Genomic DNA, 17746 nt, shown 5'->3' with positions numbered 1-17746 from the left:
TGTTATTGTTATTATTCAGGCCCATCTCCCTCGCTAGGTATAAACTCCTTGTAAAGGAAGATCTAGTCGTCCTTCTCGTCCTTAATAATTTGTTAACGTGATTAGGACCTTGGACAAGTCGCTTACTCTTTGCAAGCTCTGGTTGCACCACAAAAGATTGCGTGTCAAGTACGATTTGAGTCCACGAACACAGTTTGGCGCCCACTGTTTATAAGCTACTGCCCTGCGTCCTACGCCGTTTTTATAGTAAAAGTATTAAATGAACGTGAAGTCAAAACCCCATGTAGGAGCGACACCGGAGAAGCAATGATCCCTACTGTCCTGCCTTGACACGCGGTGTGGGAGAGACTCCTAGGCGATCTCCACTCCCTGCCATCCCCCTGCCACTTCGCAACGCTTTCTGCTCCGCCCCGTGCCTGGAGTCCACTCGTGCGGAGGGGAAGGATCCCGGTTTCAGCGTCTGGATTGGGGCGTCTGGGTGCACCGGAGACGCGAGGCTGCTGTGCGAGGGTCGCCGGGAGCAGGTCCAGTCGGTTCCCGGCCCGCCCCACCTCCCCGGCTCCCGGCTGCCCAATCAGGGCGCAGCTCGGGCGCGCGCTGCGGCCAATCAGGAGCGGCGGGAGCGGCGCCGGGAGCTGGCGGGCGCAGAGCGAGCTCAGACTGTGGAGCGGGCGGCAGGGCTGCCTGGGAGGGAGGGCGGCGAGAGGAGCATTGCGGACCGGGAGCCCCGGGCCAGCCCAGTCCGCTTTGCCGCGGCGACCTTCCGGCCGACTCTCTGGACCCTGCGGGCGGCGTCACAGGTAACCAAGCCCGCGCCCCGCACGGGGAGGGAGAGCGTGCCCGGGGAGATGGTCCCCGCAGGTGGAGCGGGCGGGGGGCGAGCTGGCCGCTAGGTCCTAGCGCCGCTGGCGCTGCCCGAGCCCCTAGCGTCCCGGCGCGTACCTCGGCCGGAGCCCCCGGGAGACGCGTTTCCACCAGCCGCCGGCGTCCAGGGATGAGTGGGAGTGAGGTGAGTCGGCCTAAGGCGGGCGGGGGTGGAGAGGGGGAAGACAAGACACCTGCGACACCCACACTCATACACAGACGCTGTTTGCCAGTGGGCGTCTTCCCCGAGATCTGGGTCCCCGGGACGTCTTCATTGGCTTGAGTAAGAGAGGCGACAACAGGTGTCCTTGCGGACGGTGCTTTTCTCCCCCAACACCGCCCCCCCCGCCCCCCTGCGCCAGAAATCCCGGTTTGGCATTCTGCCCCACTTTCGGGCTGTCCGGAGACAGGACCCCAGCCTGGCCTCTCAGGCGCGCTGCCCGCTGGACAGCGCCCAGAGGCGGCCTGGACCCGGCGGACCCGGGCTTTGGATGGAGTTTCCTCCTCGCGTTGCCAAGTAATTTGCAGGACACCCGCCTCTCGCTGAGATGAAGAGAGTTGATGTGGTGTGTGTGTGTGTGTCCGTGTGTTGCAGCCTCTACTAAAAGGAGCTGCCCGAGGGCTGTGAGTGAATCATTAACTGTGCTCTTGTGCAGCTAGTGGCTTCTGCCTGTCTCTTTTTCTCTTAGGCAGGTCCTTCGTGCTCTGTGTGCCTCATTCTTCTAGTCTGTAAAGCACGACAATGCTTTTACCTGCCTGATAGCGTTGTTTTGAGGAGTAAATGAGCCAATGCTGAAAAACACTCAGGACAGCGCTAAGTACTCAATAAACGCTGGCTCTTAGTATTTATTACACGGAGTGGATGGTCTTATAAAGAGTAAATCAGACGTGTCCAAACCGGCCCAGTGACTATTTGGAGCTCCGAACAGCTTTTTACACTTGAAGGGGAAAAATACTGTTAATAATGTTAAGGATGGTATCATTTAAAGGTCCTGTATCCTTTGAGGGATTAAAAAAACCCCAAAAAACCTTCATTGGAATGGTGAGAGAGAAATGGATTCCAATTAGTAACAGAAAACTTTGTAACATTCGGAAAAAAATGGTATGAATGTTCTGTGAAAAGAATATCATGGTACTTTGTTGAATCTTTCATTAATATCGCTGATTTGGGGGGAAACTGTGAAGGTTCTTATACTTCCTACTCCTCCCTTAAACAAGTAAAGTTTAAAAAGAGAGAGAGAGAAGAAAAGAAGAACAAACAAACAGCCCAACCACACAACAAAATGCCAGCAGCTCACAGAAACCCAAAGTTGCACTTCCCACCTTAGGCGATTTTTTTTTTTTCGTTTCCTACCTGGGTGGTCTGGTTCAGTTCTTTGCCACTGTGTCACTTTCCTTGTTTAATTTGAAAAGTCACATAAACGTTTCACTCCATGAATTTGTCTTTTTAAAAGCTAAAGTATCAATGTGTATCAGACTTGTTGGATTTCTGAGCCTTCCACTACTTACTTGCTTCCTACCCTCTAACAAACCCAAAAGGACCTTACCAAAAATTCTCTAGGGTGATGTTAGTGGGAAACTGTCTTTTCCACCACATTACCCCCATAACCTGGGACCTGGGGAAAGGGCACAGACAAAGGGCCCCAGTTCTCCTAGGGTCTCCAGCGCATTTGCCAGGAGGCTTAGAATAAATACATCCACTTAGAGATAGTGATTATCTTCTCAGAGGGTAAGGAGCCCACTTCCAGATGCAAATCTTTCAAGTGTCAAATTAATTCACCAGCCTTTTCAGGTGTTGATGAGGAGACCTACTCTCTTCACCTGAGTGGGAGGATTTGAAAGCTTCATGCTGGAGGAGGGAGAGAAACGCGTGGGGCAGGGGAAAGATTGCTGAGTTCAGAGCCAGACCCACCCCTGGTGAGAACTCTGTCTCTGTGGCTGATGGCTGGGAAACTTGGACAAGTTGCTTTGTTTATCTGAGCCAAAGTCTCTCACGTTGTAAAATGAGGACTCAAAAAAACATTTTTTTTGGATGAGTTCTAAGGATGGTGCTAATGAATAGAAAGCTCCCAGCACCGTTCCAGGCATGTAGTTATAGATCTGTAGCATGCAGAGGAGGTCCGCAAGGTGAGAATGATCAGCTGTACCTGGGAAAGAAAAAAAAAAAAAAGACTTTACTGAGGGGATACACTTGAGCTGAGTGTAGACTAATGAGCAGTTCTCTTGTGCAGACAGAGTTGAGGTGGGATTAGAAGGAAGGGTAGAGCAGAGGGGAGAAGTCCAGACAGAGAGGATATGGGATATCGAAGTGCTATAATAGTCATCTTAGGCAAGATAAACAAATATCCCCCAAATCTCAGTGGCTTACAACCACCAAAGTTTATTTCTCACATATGCTGCATGTCCAGGGTAGGTCACTCTTGGTTCTGGTCCTCATCTGTCTTCATTTGGGGGTCTATTAAGGCTTAAGAAGCAGCCTGTTTCTGGGACAATAACTAATCTTGTTTATGGGAAAGGGAGTAAAAGAGAACATGACAGAGCAAAACTATTATAGTACTTAATGTCTGCTCAGAAGTAGTAGTTCTCATGCTGTTGGCCAGGGTAAGTCACATGGCCAAAAATGATGTCAGTGGCATGGGGACTCATAAGCCTCCTGCAAACCCGTGAGGCAGAGCTGATTTGGAAGGAACGTGCCGAAGGAAACAAGGCCAGGAAGGTGTCCTAGAGGCAGATGATGCAGGGCCCTGGGTTGTGTGCCAGGGGGTTGGGACTTTATCCTATGGGCAGGGAACAGCCGCTGAAGGATTTTTTTTTTTAATTGTTTAATTGAAGTATGGTTGATTAACAATGTTGTGTTATGCTGAAGGGTTTTAAGTTGGGGTTTGGTATGATCAAATGTTCAGGCCGAGCACACATCTCTGGTAGCAAAGCGGGAAGAATGAAATAGGTGAGACTTAACAGGTAAGAGAGGATGAGGGCTCGGACTAACACAGCAGCCTCAGATCTCTCACTATCTGTCACATGACTTGAGTCCACTCCTAGAAGTGGCTCATTTGGCACTTGGGTGGCTTGTCTTCTTAACAAGTCTTCTCCTAAAATGGATGTCTCTCTCATCTTAAAGTCCTTATTTTATAATTGTCACCTAAAGCAGCTGTTTGCAAAGTTTAGGGTGCATTAGAATCACCTAAAGGGCTTGAAAAAATGCAGATTTCTGGGCCCCACCCCCAGAGTCTCTGAACCAGTCGGCCTGGGAACGAGCATTTCTGAGGGGTGCTCAGGTGATATTGATGCTGCTGGTCTAGAGACCACACTTTGAAAACCACTGAATTAAAGGGAGAAATTAAGACATAGTTGAGGGAAAGGCCGGAATAGAAGGGCCTCATGGAAGGAGGAAAAAAATCTGGAAGGTCCCAGCATAATCCCTGTAGCAGTTTTGCTGAAGGCTGGCTCTGGCCACAAACAGTGGGGTCTGTAAGAGTGACTGAGTCTCTAGGTTTCTATTGAATTGCAGATGCAGTTCTCACAGTGAGGAAATGAAAAAAGCTCAGATTCTGAGAGGTAAGAAGTGTACAAGTGCTGTTTTATCCCCTCCCTTGTAATTCTACCCTGACTCCCTGTCAGCGAGCACATTGCCTGCTTCCAGACCTTGCACTCAAGTCGGCCAGTGTATTTCCCACCCTGATCCATCTCACTGCTTGTCATCCCAGTTCTGATATCTTTTGGAGCTGGGTTGGCCCACTGGGTGGACATGTGGCTGAATTTTAAAGTAGTCAGACCAAGAAATTGCTCTCTTCTCTTGAGGTCACGTTTGCGAATAAACATCTGTACCGTATGATCATGCAAATTGTGATCAACCCCCTTAGATAAATAACCCCCTGAGAACCCAAAGTCATCCATGGTTTGGCTTATACTAATGGTTGGCGCAAGTTGTGACAGTTCCCTTAGCTGTGACTCACTGCTCCTGTAATGAGAGAGCATTCCAGGATCAGACGTTAAGGAGAAAATATGTTGGCGTGTACAACGTGACACAAGAAATAAAGCATCGTGAGGGTTTGTTTTCTTTTTACTGTATTTTTCTCAATCTTGGATGTGACAAAAGTTTGAACTCTACTGGGGTCTAGATAATCAGTGATATGCCTGCCCAACAGACACCATGTGAATGAATGAAATACTTTCAGGGTCAACATTTTGAGTGCTAGCTAGCAGGTTACAGTATTTGTTTCAAGGTGGCATGAGTGTAAAATGGTCCATTGGGGTGTTGAATATACTGGAAATTCTATGCCTATTAAATTTGTATAAAGTAAGAAATGTCACGGTGGGCCTAAGCTATAATGCGAAGTCAGTGAGATTTGAAAAGATCCTTTTCCTAATAAAGATTTTTTTAAAATAAATTTATTTATTTTATTTATTTATTTTTTGGCTGCATTGGGTCTTCATTGCTGTGCACGGGCTTTCTCTAGTTGTGGTGAGTGGGGGCTACTCTTCGTTGAGGTGCGCGGGCTTCTCATTGCGGTGGCTTCTCCTGTTGCGGAGCGCGGGCTCTAGGCTCGCGGGCTTCAGTAGTTGTAGCACGCGGGCTCAGTAGTTGTGGCTCGTGGGCTCTAGAGTGCAGGCTCAGTAGTTGTGGCATGCGGGCTTAGTTGCTCTGCGGCATGTGGGATCTTCCTGGACCAGGGCTCGAACCCGTGTCCCTTGCATTGGCAGGCGGATTCTTAACCACTGCGCCACCAGGGAAGCCCCCTAACAGATATTTGACAGACAAATGACACCTTAACGGTGTGCTCTTGGAGATGAGAGAATTCCCCAGGATTCTGGGTACCTCCAGAGGGGGGTTGTGAAAGCTTGGAACCATAACCTCTGTCCAGCAGGCCTGAGGCCAACTCTGTTGGTCAGATCTGTCTATTTCCCTGTCCAGGTAATTTTGGAAGGCCAGCTGTTTCCCCTCTTCCTGCAGGGTTGGCCTTAGTGCTGCCTTCTCTTGGTCAACTCTACAGTGAACTCCTGCAGTTCCCTCAATCTCAGGTCTCCAGGAAACTTGGTCTAAAGTTTCAAAAGATGTAGCAAACAAAACCCTAGACGTGAGTGAGAGCCAGTGAGGAAAGGGACACTTAAACTAGCCAGGAGGGACTTAAAACACGGAACATAGTCATTAGAAACTGTTAGTATTCACTGTTACTTAGCATTTATCCAGAAATTTATATTAAATAACTAGATAACTGGTATACTCTCTGTATGTTTATATTGAATAAATGCTATAATGTACGGGCTTCCCTGGTGGCTCAGTGGTTGAGAGTCCGCCTGCCGATGCAGGGGACACGGGTTCGTGCCCCGGTCCGGGAAGATCCCACGTGCCACGGAGCGGCCGGGCCCGTGAGCCATGGCTGCTGAGCCTGCATGTCTGGAGCCTGTGCTCCGCAACGGGAGAGGCCACAGCAGTGAGAGGCCCGCGTACCGCAAAAAAAAAAAAAAAAAAAAAAAATGCTATAATGTATACCATATATATGTTCAATGTCTAGCAATTTCAGGTGGTAGATTTCCAGTGCTATTGTGGTCTTTCTGAAATACAATAACGTAGATAGAAACAACCAAAATTCTATAGACAGACAAAAGAAGGGCGGGATTGAAAACTCAAAGTCCCATGAATCTTCTGTCCATTGTGTACCCACCTCTGTCACTTCAGCCGGCCCTACACCAACGCAGACTTGTGTGCACTGAGGTGGCCTCACCAACAGGTAACAGATGGTCAATGTTCTTTACAATATTTAGTCACAGTGAGGAGTGTGAAGCTACTTGGCAGATTGCTAATGGCCCAGTAAAGTCTTTGGAAGGTGGCTTCATGTGAATGGCACTGAGCATCATCTAGGTGCAAGCCTCCGAGGAAGACATTATGAGGAATTCAGAAAAGTGTAATACTTAGTCCTCTGACACAGCCTCTAATCTGAGAGAGAAAAGGCGTAATATTTGTGCAACATTAATAACGGGTCCATAGCAGTGAGGCCAAGAGTAGCCATATAATAAAAGGGGGTACACATGCTGTGAATCCAGAGATGGGATCTTTCTGAGGTTGTCCTGGACGGGAAGGCTCGTGGAAGAGCAGTCGCACTGGATCGGAGGCAGAAGCAGCATTTGGGTGGAGCATTGGGGTTTCGGGAATGGACCTACGTGATCTGTGGCTCTGATGGTCAGCACGGGCTTGTTTAGCACTGTGATTCGACTTCTGTATCTGGAGTGAAGGGGTCAAGTAAGAGGGGAGAAGGGAAACCTGAGCTTCTTGAGGTCTTCCTTTCTTGACTGCCATCTGACCATCTGATCCAAGTATTCTGACGGCTCGCACCTCCTGACAAATGAAGCCATTCATTGATTCATTAGAAGATGAGTAACACTGGACTCTCCTTTGACCTTCTTAACATTTCATTTTATTAATAGGAAAGCACTTTGGAGCTAAGGATGACACACCACTTTGTCAGTACAACCTAATCCCATCATAAACTCTGTCAGACTGGCAGGTGGTTGGTCTCTCTCCCCTTGCAAAATGACTTGGGAAAGTCAAGTGACTTGTTTAAAGTCATGCAGGAATACCCTGGCACGTCCACATCCCCGGATCCCACCTCCCTGACATTTGGTGGTGCCCAGCGTCCTTTGCTTTGCAGATCTCCATAGGGACGGTGGCTCTAAGAACTTGGGTCCTTGACATTTAGTTAAGGTTTTCTCCATCTATTATTGTAGCCCATGGAGGCCCTCAACCGTAACCCCAAGAGGTCCTCGTTAATTTTAATCTGGGGATGAGATAATTACACCCTTCTCTTGCAGGCTTAATCCTGGCTCTCACTGTAAGAAAGTACCATTTCAGTGCTGTGGGTCTGTGCAAACACTCCCATCTGAATGAAACAGCAGTCTCAGCACTTTTCATGCCAAATGCCAACCAGTATAGCAGGACTATCAGTGGCTTTCAGTCTGCCTGAACTTTGAAGTGAGACACCAGACCCTTACCAGCACGATAGAATCACTCCATTGGCTGCCTTTTGAAGTTAGCTAATTGCTTTAAAAAAAAAAAAAAAAAAGTGAGATGCTTTAAATGAAAACAGATTTTATTTCTGTTTGCTTTAGAAACTGAATATGTTTGTCTGTCTTTCCTGACGTAAGTTTTTAAAAGAGGGAAATTATAATACCGTGGTTAAGTGGATAAGGCTGGGGTGATCCATAGCTTATTCAGTTATACATTGTTTAAATGTTGTCTGTTTCGTGAACCCAGAGCTGTCAGAAATACAGTTTGACTTGTACCTTTGCCAAACATAAAGTATTTTTTAAAAATGAATTAGTTTATTTTTGGTTGCATTGTGTCTTTGTTGCTGTGCACGGGTTTTCTCAAGTTGTGTCAAGTGGGGGCTTCTCTTCATTGCGGTGCACAGGCTTCTCATTGTGGTGGCTTCTTTTGTTGTGGAGCATGGGCTCTAGGTGCGTGGGCTTCAGTAGTTGTGGCATGCAGGCTCTGTAGTTGTGGCTCACGAGCTCTAGAACTCAGGCTCAGTAGTTGTGGCGCACGGACTTAGTTGCTCCGTGGCATGTGAGATCTTCCCGGACCAGGGCTTGAACCTGTGTCTCCTGCATTGGCAGGTGGATTCATAACCACTGTGCCCACAGGGAAGTCCCAAACATAAAGTATTTTTTTTTGACATTACTCCGTGTGCCTCCATCTCCGTCCACTTCAGACTCTGAGCAGTTGAAAGGTATGAAAACTTTTTTAATCGAAATTATCAAAATCACTATCAATAGCTATTATTCATTGAGTTTTACTAATTCCAGGTCCTTTGCTGGCAGTTCACTCCATATTATCTCACTTAATTTCTGTCTCAGCTCTGTACGGTTGGGAAGAGTGGGATCTCAGTTCACAGACGAGACAAGCAGAGGCTGGAGTTGAGTAGTTTGTCAAAGGTTGTAGAGGACCTGGGCTTTGAACCCTCTTTTAATCGCTTAGCTCTAGAAACTGTGCCCTTAGTCACTATTGTACCGTATCTGGAAACAAAAGGAAAAGTGCTGGGAAGAGTTAACAGGGGCTGTCCGTGCACTCTGACCACACCCACGGAGATCCCTGTGGGAGGAAACGGCCCTTGTTTTTGCTCCCTCAGTTCACACTATCAGCAGGGCTGTGGAAGCACACTTCCTTCTCTTCTTTTCCCTATCTCTTCCTCCTTAAAACTTTTGTTATAAAGTATCATCTAGAAAGGGGGTGAGTTGGGGAGTGGGGATCTGTTTGCGTAAATTCTGCGCGTCTCTGTCACTCACATCAGCCTAATTGGCACAGGTGGGCGGGCGTGTCTGCAGCAGCTCCTCTAGCTGCGGCATCCATCACGCACAGCACTGTGCTCGTTGGACTAGGGGCTCTGATCCCTGTCATTTGGTTGCCTCTCTCCTGTGAAGAGGACAGAGAACGTACAGCCAGTCCTGGCTGGGCACTTGGCAGAGGTAGGTCCTGGCCATAAGAAAGCCAGATTAACATGGTAGGTTCATTTATGCGGACTCTGGAGCTAGACTGTCCAGGTTTGAATTGTGTGGTCTTGGGCATTATTTAACTTCTGTGTGCCTCCGTTTCGTTATCTAAATAAATGGGATAATAATAGTACCTACTTTATAGGGTTCTTTTGAGGAGTGCATGAGTTAGTTGAGTGAGTTGTAAAGCACTTTGAGATCAACGGCTGGGAGATAAGAGGTGTTACGTACGTGTTTATCAAATAACACATAAAAAACAAAGTAGTAGGTGAACATCATTGTCTGTAGGTAGACAGTGGATAGAGTTCCATTGTCTACGATGGATAAAGCTCACCTAGCTGCTTTAGTAAAGGTACTCATGATGAGTTACATGCAAATGAAATAGTTATTCACTGTACTAGTGGAGTTTGACATTTTAAAGAATCATATGAGAAATATGTTTGTAAACTGCCTTTTTGTAAAACGAACATGAGAGAAACAGTGTAAGAGGAAGAGGGAAGTTCAGGATGACTTGATTTTTTTTTTTTTTTTTCCAGAGCTACTGGAAAGATAGAGCTGCCATCATCCTGGGCGGGGAAGGCTTGTGGTGGAGTGGTTTTGGGGGACAGAGAGTAGTTCGATTTTGGATACGTTAAGTTTGAGAGGCCTGTTGGACATTGAAGTAAAGGTACTCTGTGGGCATCAGTGGTGTCAGGGGAGAAGTCAGGGCTGGAAACCTCTGTGTGGTGGTTTATCCCGTCTAGCTAGAGATGGGATCCAAAGCCATCGTGAAGGAATGGAAGCAGACAAAGAAGAGTCCGAGGGCTGAACCAGGGGGTATTCCAGCTCCAGTGGAAGAGTCAGGCTGCTTCCAGTTTTCTAGTTTGTTCTTTCCTTCGATTTGCAAGTGTGAAATGAAGTGTGGACCTACTTAATGCTGGTGTTTTCTTTGGCTAGTTTATCATCTGAGTTCTGTTAATGCTTGGACTTCAGAGTCGATAGCCTCTGATCAGATACCAGTTGACCTCATCCTAGCTTTGTGCCCTTGGGCAAGCTACTTACTCTCTGACACTCTGTGTCCTTATCTTGAGATGGGAACTGGTAGTAAAAATGCCCATCTCAGAGATTTGAGGGCTCAGTAAGTGCAGCTGTATTAATGCTATGAAGCTGTTAATCGCTTTATCACTGTGAAATTCTCCCTGTTCGTGCCAATGTGTGAGAAGTGAGGAATTTTTAAAGCCCTTTGAATTTTTCCTGAACTGGAAACCACATTTTAATTTAACGCACGCTGCTGCTATTTTCCTTCCTCCTTTTTATTAAAAATAAAAGAGTGAGGTCAAGGAGGTACTGCAATAAATTTTACATGTCAGCCACTTACACTTCCTCTGTAATTGAAACACTGCATCCAAAGATCAGATCTGGCCCGTAGATGTGGCAACTGGTATATGAATCACAGACGCACCAGCCGTCAGGGACCTGAAAACAGAAACACGGAAAAAATGGATATCCCTGGCAGTGTCAGTGTTTCAGTATTATATATGCTAACCTCATACGTGCTCTTTACCACTAAGAGCTGGGTAAGAAAGTTCTCACTCTTTTCCAATAAATGAACCAATCCTCCCGACTGTTTTAAATCCTTTTTTTACACTTGGTTGGAAAATGCATCTAAGACACTTGGTTTTCACTCAGCAAATAATACAATTCTGAATTTTTAAAAAAGCCTCACTCTCAAAGCTCAGTAAGAACCAAGAGATGTGGCGAATGAAATTCTGAAATCTTGTCTCTCAATTCTCTAATTAGAATGTCTGCCGTGTTTGCATATGTGGTTTATATGCAACGAATTTGTGGCTTTTCTGTTTTGCAAGAGTTACTGTCAGCGAGACGTCTACCAAAAGAAATACTACTATTAGTGGTGATGGGACCAAATATATGTAACGTTGTGGTTGGTGTCTAAATCTCTACTAGAATTTTTGAGAAACCTTCTCCAGATGGAGGTGGGTGGTGTGAGGACTGAAAGAAAACATTAGAAACAACCAAAGCAGAAGAATTAATAGGCAAGAGTTTGCAGTGATTACATTTTTCTTTCTGGTCTTTCAGGTTGAGGAAGTAAGGAGAATAGGCATAAACTGTGGGAAATTTCCGTCAACTTGGAAAAAACAATAGAATAAATAATTTTTAGCCATGAGGTGAGAGCCCAGGCAGTCACAAGGTCAAAGGATTCTGTCCCATTTGTCTGTGGTGACAGCCTCCCCCCACCCCACAACCCAAAGGAACTCTTTACCCTTAAACAATAGAAGTGTCCCTGGGAAGCTGAAAAGGTGCATGCAAAGGGAATTTTTAGAAATCATATCATTTCAGAAGTATACCAGTGGTTATACTGGTTTTCTGTATTTTCCAAATTTTGTTTAGTGAGAGTGTATTCCTTTTATAATAAATAAATAAGTAGGTAGGTAGATAAATAAAAATTAGAAAAATAAATTTAAAAGAAGGAAATACACTAGGAGTGTGGAGATGGGTGTGTTGTCACCATTTCAAGGTGTTGAGTTGCTCACATTTTATAATGTGAGGATTATTTTGTCTATAAGTCATAATACTTAACGTATCTGCTCTCTCCATTTACAGTCTATAAAAATGTGCCAGGTGTCAACAGTGAATGTCACCCATCAAAACCCAAGACCCAGAGGCTTCCCTGGTGGCGCAGTGGTTGAGAGTCCGCCTGCCGATGCAGGGGACGCGGGTTCGTGCCCCGGTCCGGGAAGATCCCACATGCCGCGGAGCGGCTGGGCCCGTGAGCCATGGCCGCTGGGCCTGCGCTCCACAACGGGAGAGGCCACAACAGTGAGAGTCCCGCGTACGGCAAAAAAAAAAAAAAAAAAAAAAAATACCCAAGACCTGCTCTACAAAAGCAGGGCCAGCCCTCAGTGAACAGATACTTGTTCAACTTTCACACTGTGCAAGACCCACCCCATGTGCCCTGTTCCTTGCCGCTGTCTCTGGCCATCGGAGACACTCACATTCCCCTGCCTTCGTCAGCAGTGTGAACTGGGAGGTCTCTTGTTTGTGAGGGGCCTGCTTCACCGGAATAACGTTGCAATCAGCCCAGGGCCCGGCTGTAGCTGCAGCCCATGAGGCCCACTGCGGTAGCCTGAGTTTTTAGTGTTTGGCTGGGCTGTTTTGGTTTCATATGAGCCTGTGTGTCTGTTTTGTTGGGGCAAGCGGGAGGGGAGGGATTCTTAGAAAAGGGAAGGAGATACCCTCTGCATTACTGAAAATGGAAATAAGGAATTATCAGTTCAGGGTCAGTAGAAGCCACAGTGCCTGGCTTCCTTCTGCTGTGCTCCTCTGGAATGATTTTGCTTAGTTTGGAAAGGTCTGAAAGTGACATGAGCTAGATAAATTGTTCTAGGGTGGAGCTTTTAGCAGGGAGTACAGAGATCCCTAGGGGATTCATGGAGGGACCTTAGGAAAGATGTCCTGAAATTAAACAGAATGTTGCATGTATGTGTTTTTTACCCAGAGATGAAGACTTAATTTATATCTCAAATAAATCCAGAGAGTCATACTTCAAAAAAAAAAAAAAAAAAAAGGGTTAAGAAGTTCTAGGGGGAGGCCTAGAGTGTATCCTGGCCTTGGCCCTAACTAGAGACCCCTTCCTGATGGATGAATTGCATATGTAGTGGAAGTACCAGTGTGTAAAACATCTTAGGTGAAGTGCATGCTGCAGAAAGATGAGGAAGGTTTTACTTCCTCCAGTGCTGGAAAGCTGGAAATCCAGAAATGTACGACTCCTGCGCTTCTGTCGAATGCTTCCTGTTCTCCCTCTCTGTGTCTTATCCTGGAGCCTACAGAGCTCCCTGAACTCTGTATTACCTGAAGAGTTCACTAGTTGAAGTGAACACTAATGTCTCTTTTACCTGGTCTTCCTCTTGATTCTAAGCGAACCAGGTTGAATTTCCCTGCACTTGGGAGGTTGAGTTTGGCCCTGGCCTCCACAATGTGACAGGAGAAGGCATCTATAGTGAGCTCCTGCCTGGCTGTTTATCCTGCGTCCAGCATGTAAATGTTGATCTTCCCACCCTTGGTTCTTGCTTCTCCTCATATTATACATTCTCTCTGGGTGACCTGTCAGTCTATGTGATGAATGCGCTCATCTCACTTCTTCTGAGCTCTCAACCTGTCTATTTAACATGACCCATAGACATCTCAGTGTGGTTGTCCCGTACGCCCATCAAACTCATCAGGTCTAAAACTGAACTCATCATATCCCTACCACCCCTCAAGTATTCTTCCCCCTGAAGTCCTCATCTTGGTGAATAGCACAAAAATCTATCCAGTTTTCCAGGATCCTTTTTATCCACCCACCACTACTCCCTCAATCTAAATGAGCCCCAAATAGACTTTCTCCCCATGTCTTGATGATCTTACATCTTAAATGGCTCATAAAAAACATCCCCCCTTTTATCCCTCAGCTTGCAATGCCTGATCACTATAATTACTAGCTGGTCTTCCCACCCTCTAATCCACCTTCCTCATTGCTTCCAGAATGATCTTTGTAAAATACAACTGAATCATGTTATTATTTCCTCATTTAAAATTGTTTAATTGATCTCCATTGCCTTTATGACAAAACCCAACCTTCTTGGCATGGCCTGCAAGGCTCTGTCTGACCCTACTCCCAGTCTTGCCAGCCTCTTCTCTTACTACTGTCCATCTGACTCATTGCTTCAGTCAAACTGAATTATCTATAGTTCAGAAAACACAACATGTTTTTCTTCATCTCCGAGACTTTGTATGAACACATTACACTTTATTACAGCTGTTTGGAGTGGGGGACTTATTAAAAATGATACCCTTCAAGGTTCTAAGTCATGTACCAAACAGACACCATCACTTCAGCTCTGCATCACCCCCTCCCCATCTCTCACCCCTTTCCTAACACTAACCCTGAATCTCTGAACTTGAACCTCATTTCTTAGCCCCATCTTCCCTCATACCATGCCTTATCTCCAGATCCTAACCCATCTCTGATACATACTTCGGGAGTCGGGGTCAGTGATGGGTGATGTTCAGGGGCGGGGTTAGGTAGGAGGGAGGTCTGGGGATGAAGGTAAGAGCCAGGGATGTCCGTTGTGCATCCTTTTTTGGTAACAGACAGTGGCTTTGCATGTTAACACAGTCATTTAAACAGGGCTAAGTAAAATGGCACCCTGTAATTGACCATATTGTATTGTCCTGTTTTGTTCTTATAGATGCCATACTGCAAGTCCTTTCCCCCTGCCTCTACTTTCTGTTTGTCTTTCAAGCCTCTGCCCAGGTATCATCTTCCCTCAGTTATTCTTTGCTGACCCCAAGACTGGGCTAGGTGAGACTCCTCTGTGTGCTCATGGCACTGCTGGGTTCCCCTGGGGTAGCTCTGACCTTACTGTATAGTGATCATCTTTTGTTTGCCTGTCTCCGTCTGCCAGGCAGGGTCTGGGTCTTAGCCCTCTCTCTATCCCTAGGATTTCACTAGAATATGCCTAGCAATAGGAGATGCTGAATAAATGCTATTGAATGGGTGAAGAAATTAATGGGTGATGTCCTATGACACCTGCAGAAACTCAGTGAGCACAAATAGCCCAGAGTTCAAAAAGACCTATAGATCATCTTCTCTGTGTTCTGTGTATGTGGGATTGCATACCAGCATTGATTCCTGTCTAGGTTTAACCTTCCTGTATTGGCTTCTGCTTAGGTACCACCTCAGGTTCTCTTAGCCCCACCTGTCTCTTGGATGCAGTGGTGCCCAGCTCTACTGGCCTCCACCATCCTGCCATCCAAGGCCATGCTGGGGTTCCTCCCACCACTTCTGGACTCAGATGAAGAATCACCCTGCAGGGTATGGGATCTGGCCTCCCCATCTGCTGCTGAAGGGACCAGATGATACATCCCAATCATGTGGGAAAGTTGGGTCACCATGGAGTGAACTTTGACTGATGGGGAACGAGAAACAGGCAGGAGCTGGCAGATTCATTCCCTCTGCTGGCACCACTTACTCCGATGGAAACTTTTGAGATGCTGCAGTTCCTAACAGCCTCTCTGGGGACATCCCGTATGACCGAGCAAGAAGCTATGATTCTTGTGAAGTCACAGCCAGTCCCGCTCCATCGTACATTTGCTTTCGCTGCCTCATTTCTCCTCTTCCCTCACTCTTGCTTCCCTGGGATTGCTCTAAAGCCCTGGCATAGAAGCTCTATTTTCTGAGGAATCCAGCCTTACATACATTCAAACTACCACCATTTCTCTAGAAAAACAGGGGCCAATAAAGGTAGAAGAGAAAGGAACACCACAGGCCAGGTGGTCTCTAGTGTATGGATCTGGCAGGCCTTAGCTGGGAGTCTGAGCCTTCAGTCATGCACCCCTTATCCTTCCTTGTCCATGCTGCATTGGACACCCTCATTTAGGGGAACTGGGAAGTTGGGTTCATTGGTAGAAAAAGATCCATCATTTGGAACCTGTGACCTCATTCCTGTGCAGGCTGGCCATCTGTTCCATGATTTCTTATTTGAAGATATCTTTCTAATTAAACAAACAAACAAACATGTATCTTTAAATGTCAGTGATGCAGTAGAATATTATACATCTATGAAAATTGATCCTTATGAGGATTTGTGATATATTCTGGGTTTAAAGTCTAGCTCCACTTACTACTTATGTGGCCTCGAGAAAGATCCAAGCCTTGGTTTTCTTATCTGAAAAGTAGACATTAATAATAGCACTGTTATAAACTGTGTAAAGCCTAGATAAGATTATGCATGTAAGGCCCTCAGCACAGTGTCTTACAGAGGAAACAGTCAAAAGATATTTGCTGTAGTTACTATCTATTTTTAAAATACAACTTGAGAATGATAGAGTGTACATCTCTGTATAGAAAACAAATTTAAGGTGAGATCTTGTAGTTCTTAGGTTTTATTGGGTTTTTAAGAGGTGCTTTCTTGGTAAATCTCAGTCCCAGTTTTAATCTTGCTAAAACAGGTGGGAGGGCCTGATAAAAAGCTTCTGTGGAAGTAGTGTTTACCTGCTAGATATTTTGTTGGAGAACATGTGAGAACCACATAGAGTCTGAGACCAGTTAAGTCTATTTCTCATCTTCCAGGTATTTTCAATAAATTTATATCAATCCCCAATTAATAAATTTGTGGAAACTAAAGCGGAAAAGTTTTGCAATTTTGTTATGGTCATTCAGAGAATTCATGCCAGGGAAGATGCCAGGAAAAAGCTTCCCCCTCCCCTGAGGCGAGTTTCAGTTTGTGCCAGATAAATAGAAAAGTGCTTCCTCCATAGATGCTTGTAATCAGGGTTAATAATGTGTACGCTGGTATTTTTTGCCTTCTTTTTACAAAAGCTGTATTAAGAGTCGTAAAACTTTAAACTGTGATCATGGTATATTATTATTTTTTTTTTTAACTTTATTTATTTATTTATTTTTGGCTGTGTTGGGTCTTTGTTGCTGCACACGGGCTTTCTCTAGTTGCGGTGAGCGGGGGCTACTCTTCGTTGTGGTGCGCAGCCTTCTCATTGCGGTGACTTCTCTTGTTGTGGAGCACGGGTTGTAGGTATGTGGGCTGCAGTAGTTGTGGCACTTGGGCTCAGTGGTTATGGTTCGTGGGCTCTAAAGCGTAGACTCAGCAGTTGTGGTGCATGGGCTTTGTTGCTCCGCGGCATGTGGGATCTTCCCAAGCCAGGGCACGAACCTGTGTCCCTTGCATTGGCAGGCGGATTCTTAACCACTGCGCCACCAGGGAAGCCCGATCGTGGTATATTATTAACTCCTTGCAATCGGGCTTCCAGTCTAGCTGCCTTACTTTATTCCACAAATGCTTGTTGCTTCCCTTCTGTGTAGCCGGCCTGGAGCTTTGGCAGTACTGTGAGAAAGGGCATGGACCATCCCTCAAGGAGCCACCACTCCAGTTAACTTTCTTAAGGGTCAGCAGTGACCATCCGTGCCCCATCAATGTCTCTTTACAGCATTTAACACTAGAGAAACTTACCTTCTTGAAAATTCTCTCTTGTCTTCATGATCCTAGAGGCCTCTGTTTTTTCTCTAACCATCTGATGGACACTCTGGGCCCCCCTTTAGTTCCTCTCACTGCCACCATATGTAGGCACAATCCAAGAGTCAGCATCTTTTTTGTCTTTTTACTTCCTCCATTGATAACCTATTCACTCCCTTGGCTTCATATATCTTCATTTTTTAAATGACTCTAAGATCTAACTCTTTACCCCGAATTTTTCTCTAGGCCCCAAATCTACATTTTCTACACCTACCTTCTGGTTTCACAATCCTTGAATCTCAACATATCCCAAATTACCTCATTTCCCACCCCCAGTCCCAATGAATTCCACACTCCTCATTTCCCTAGGCTATTTACTGGGACCT

General features: G+C 46.0%; 1 protein-coding gene across 4 annotated transcripts in view; it reads left to right on the top strand.

The window, feature by feature from the left end:
- The first annotated feature begins 666 nt into the window (after positions 1 to 666).
- STON2 (stonin 2) overlaps positions 667 to 17746 on the top strand; it is a 149808-nt gene continuing 132728 nt past the window's right edge. For all 4 annotated transcript variants that reach the window (XM_081230310.1, XM_081230309.1, XM_081230308.1 and 1 more), the window contains exon 1: positions 667 to 800. The gene's annotated coding sequence lies outside the window, so the exon portion shown is untranslated. The remainder of the gene's footprint in view (positions 801 to 17746) is intronic.

Source organism: Mesoplodon bidens (genome assembly GCF_964165515.1).
Source record: "Mesoplodon bidens genome assembly, chromosome: 3".
NCBI classification, from domain to species: domain Eukaryota; kingdom Metazoa; phylum Chordata; class Mammalia; order Artiodactyla; family Ziphiidae; genus Mesoplodon; species Mesoplodon bidens.
The sequence above is the reverse complement of the archived record's forward strand: the minus strand, read 5'-3'. Positions and strand labels throughout refer to the sequence as shown.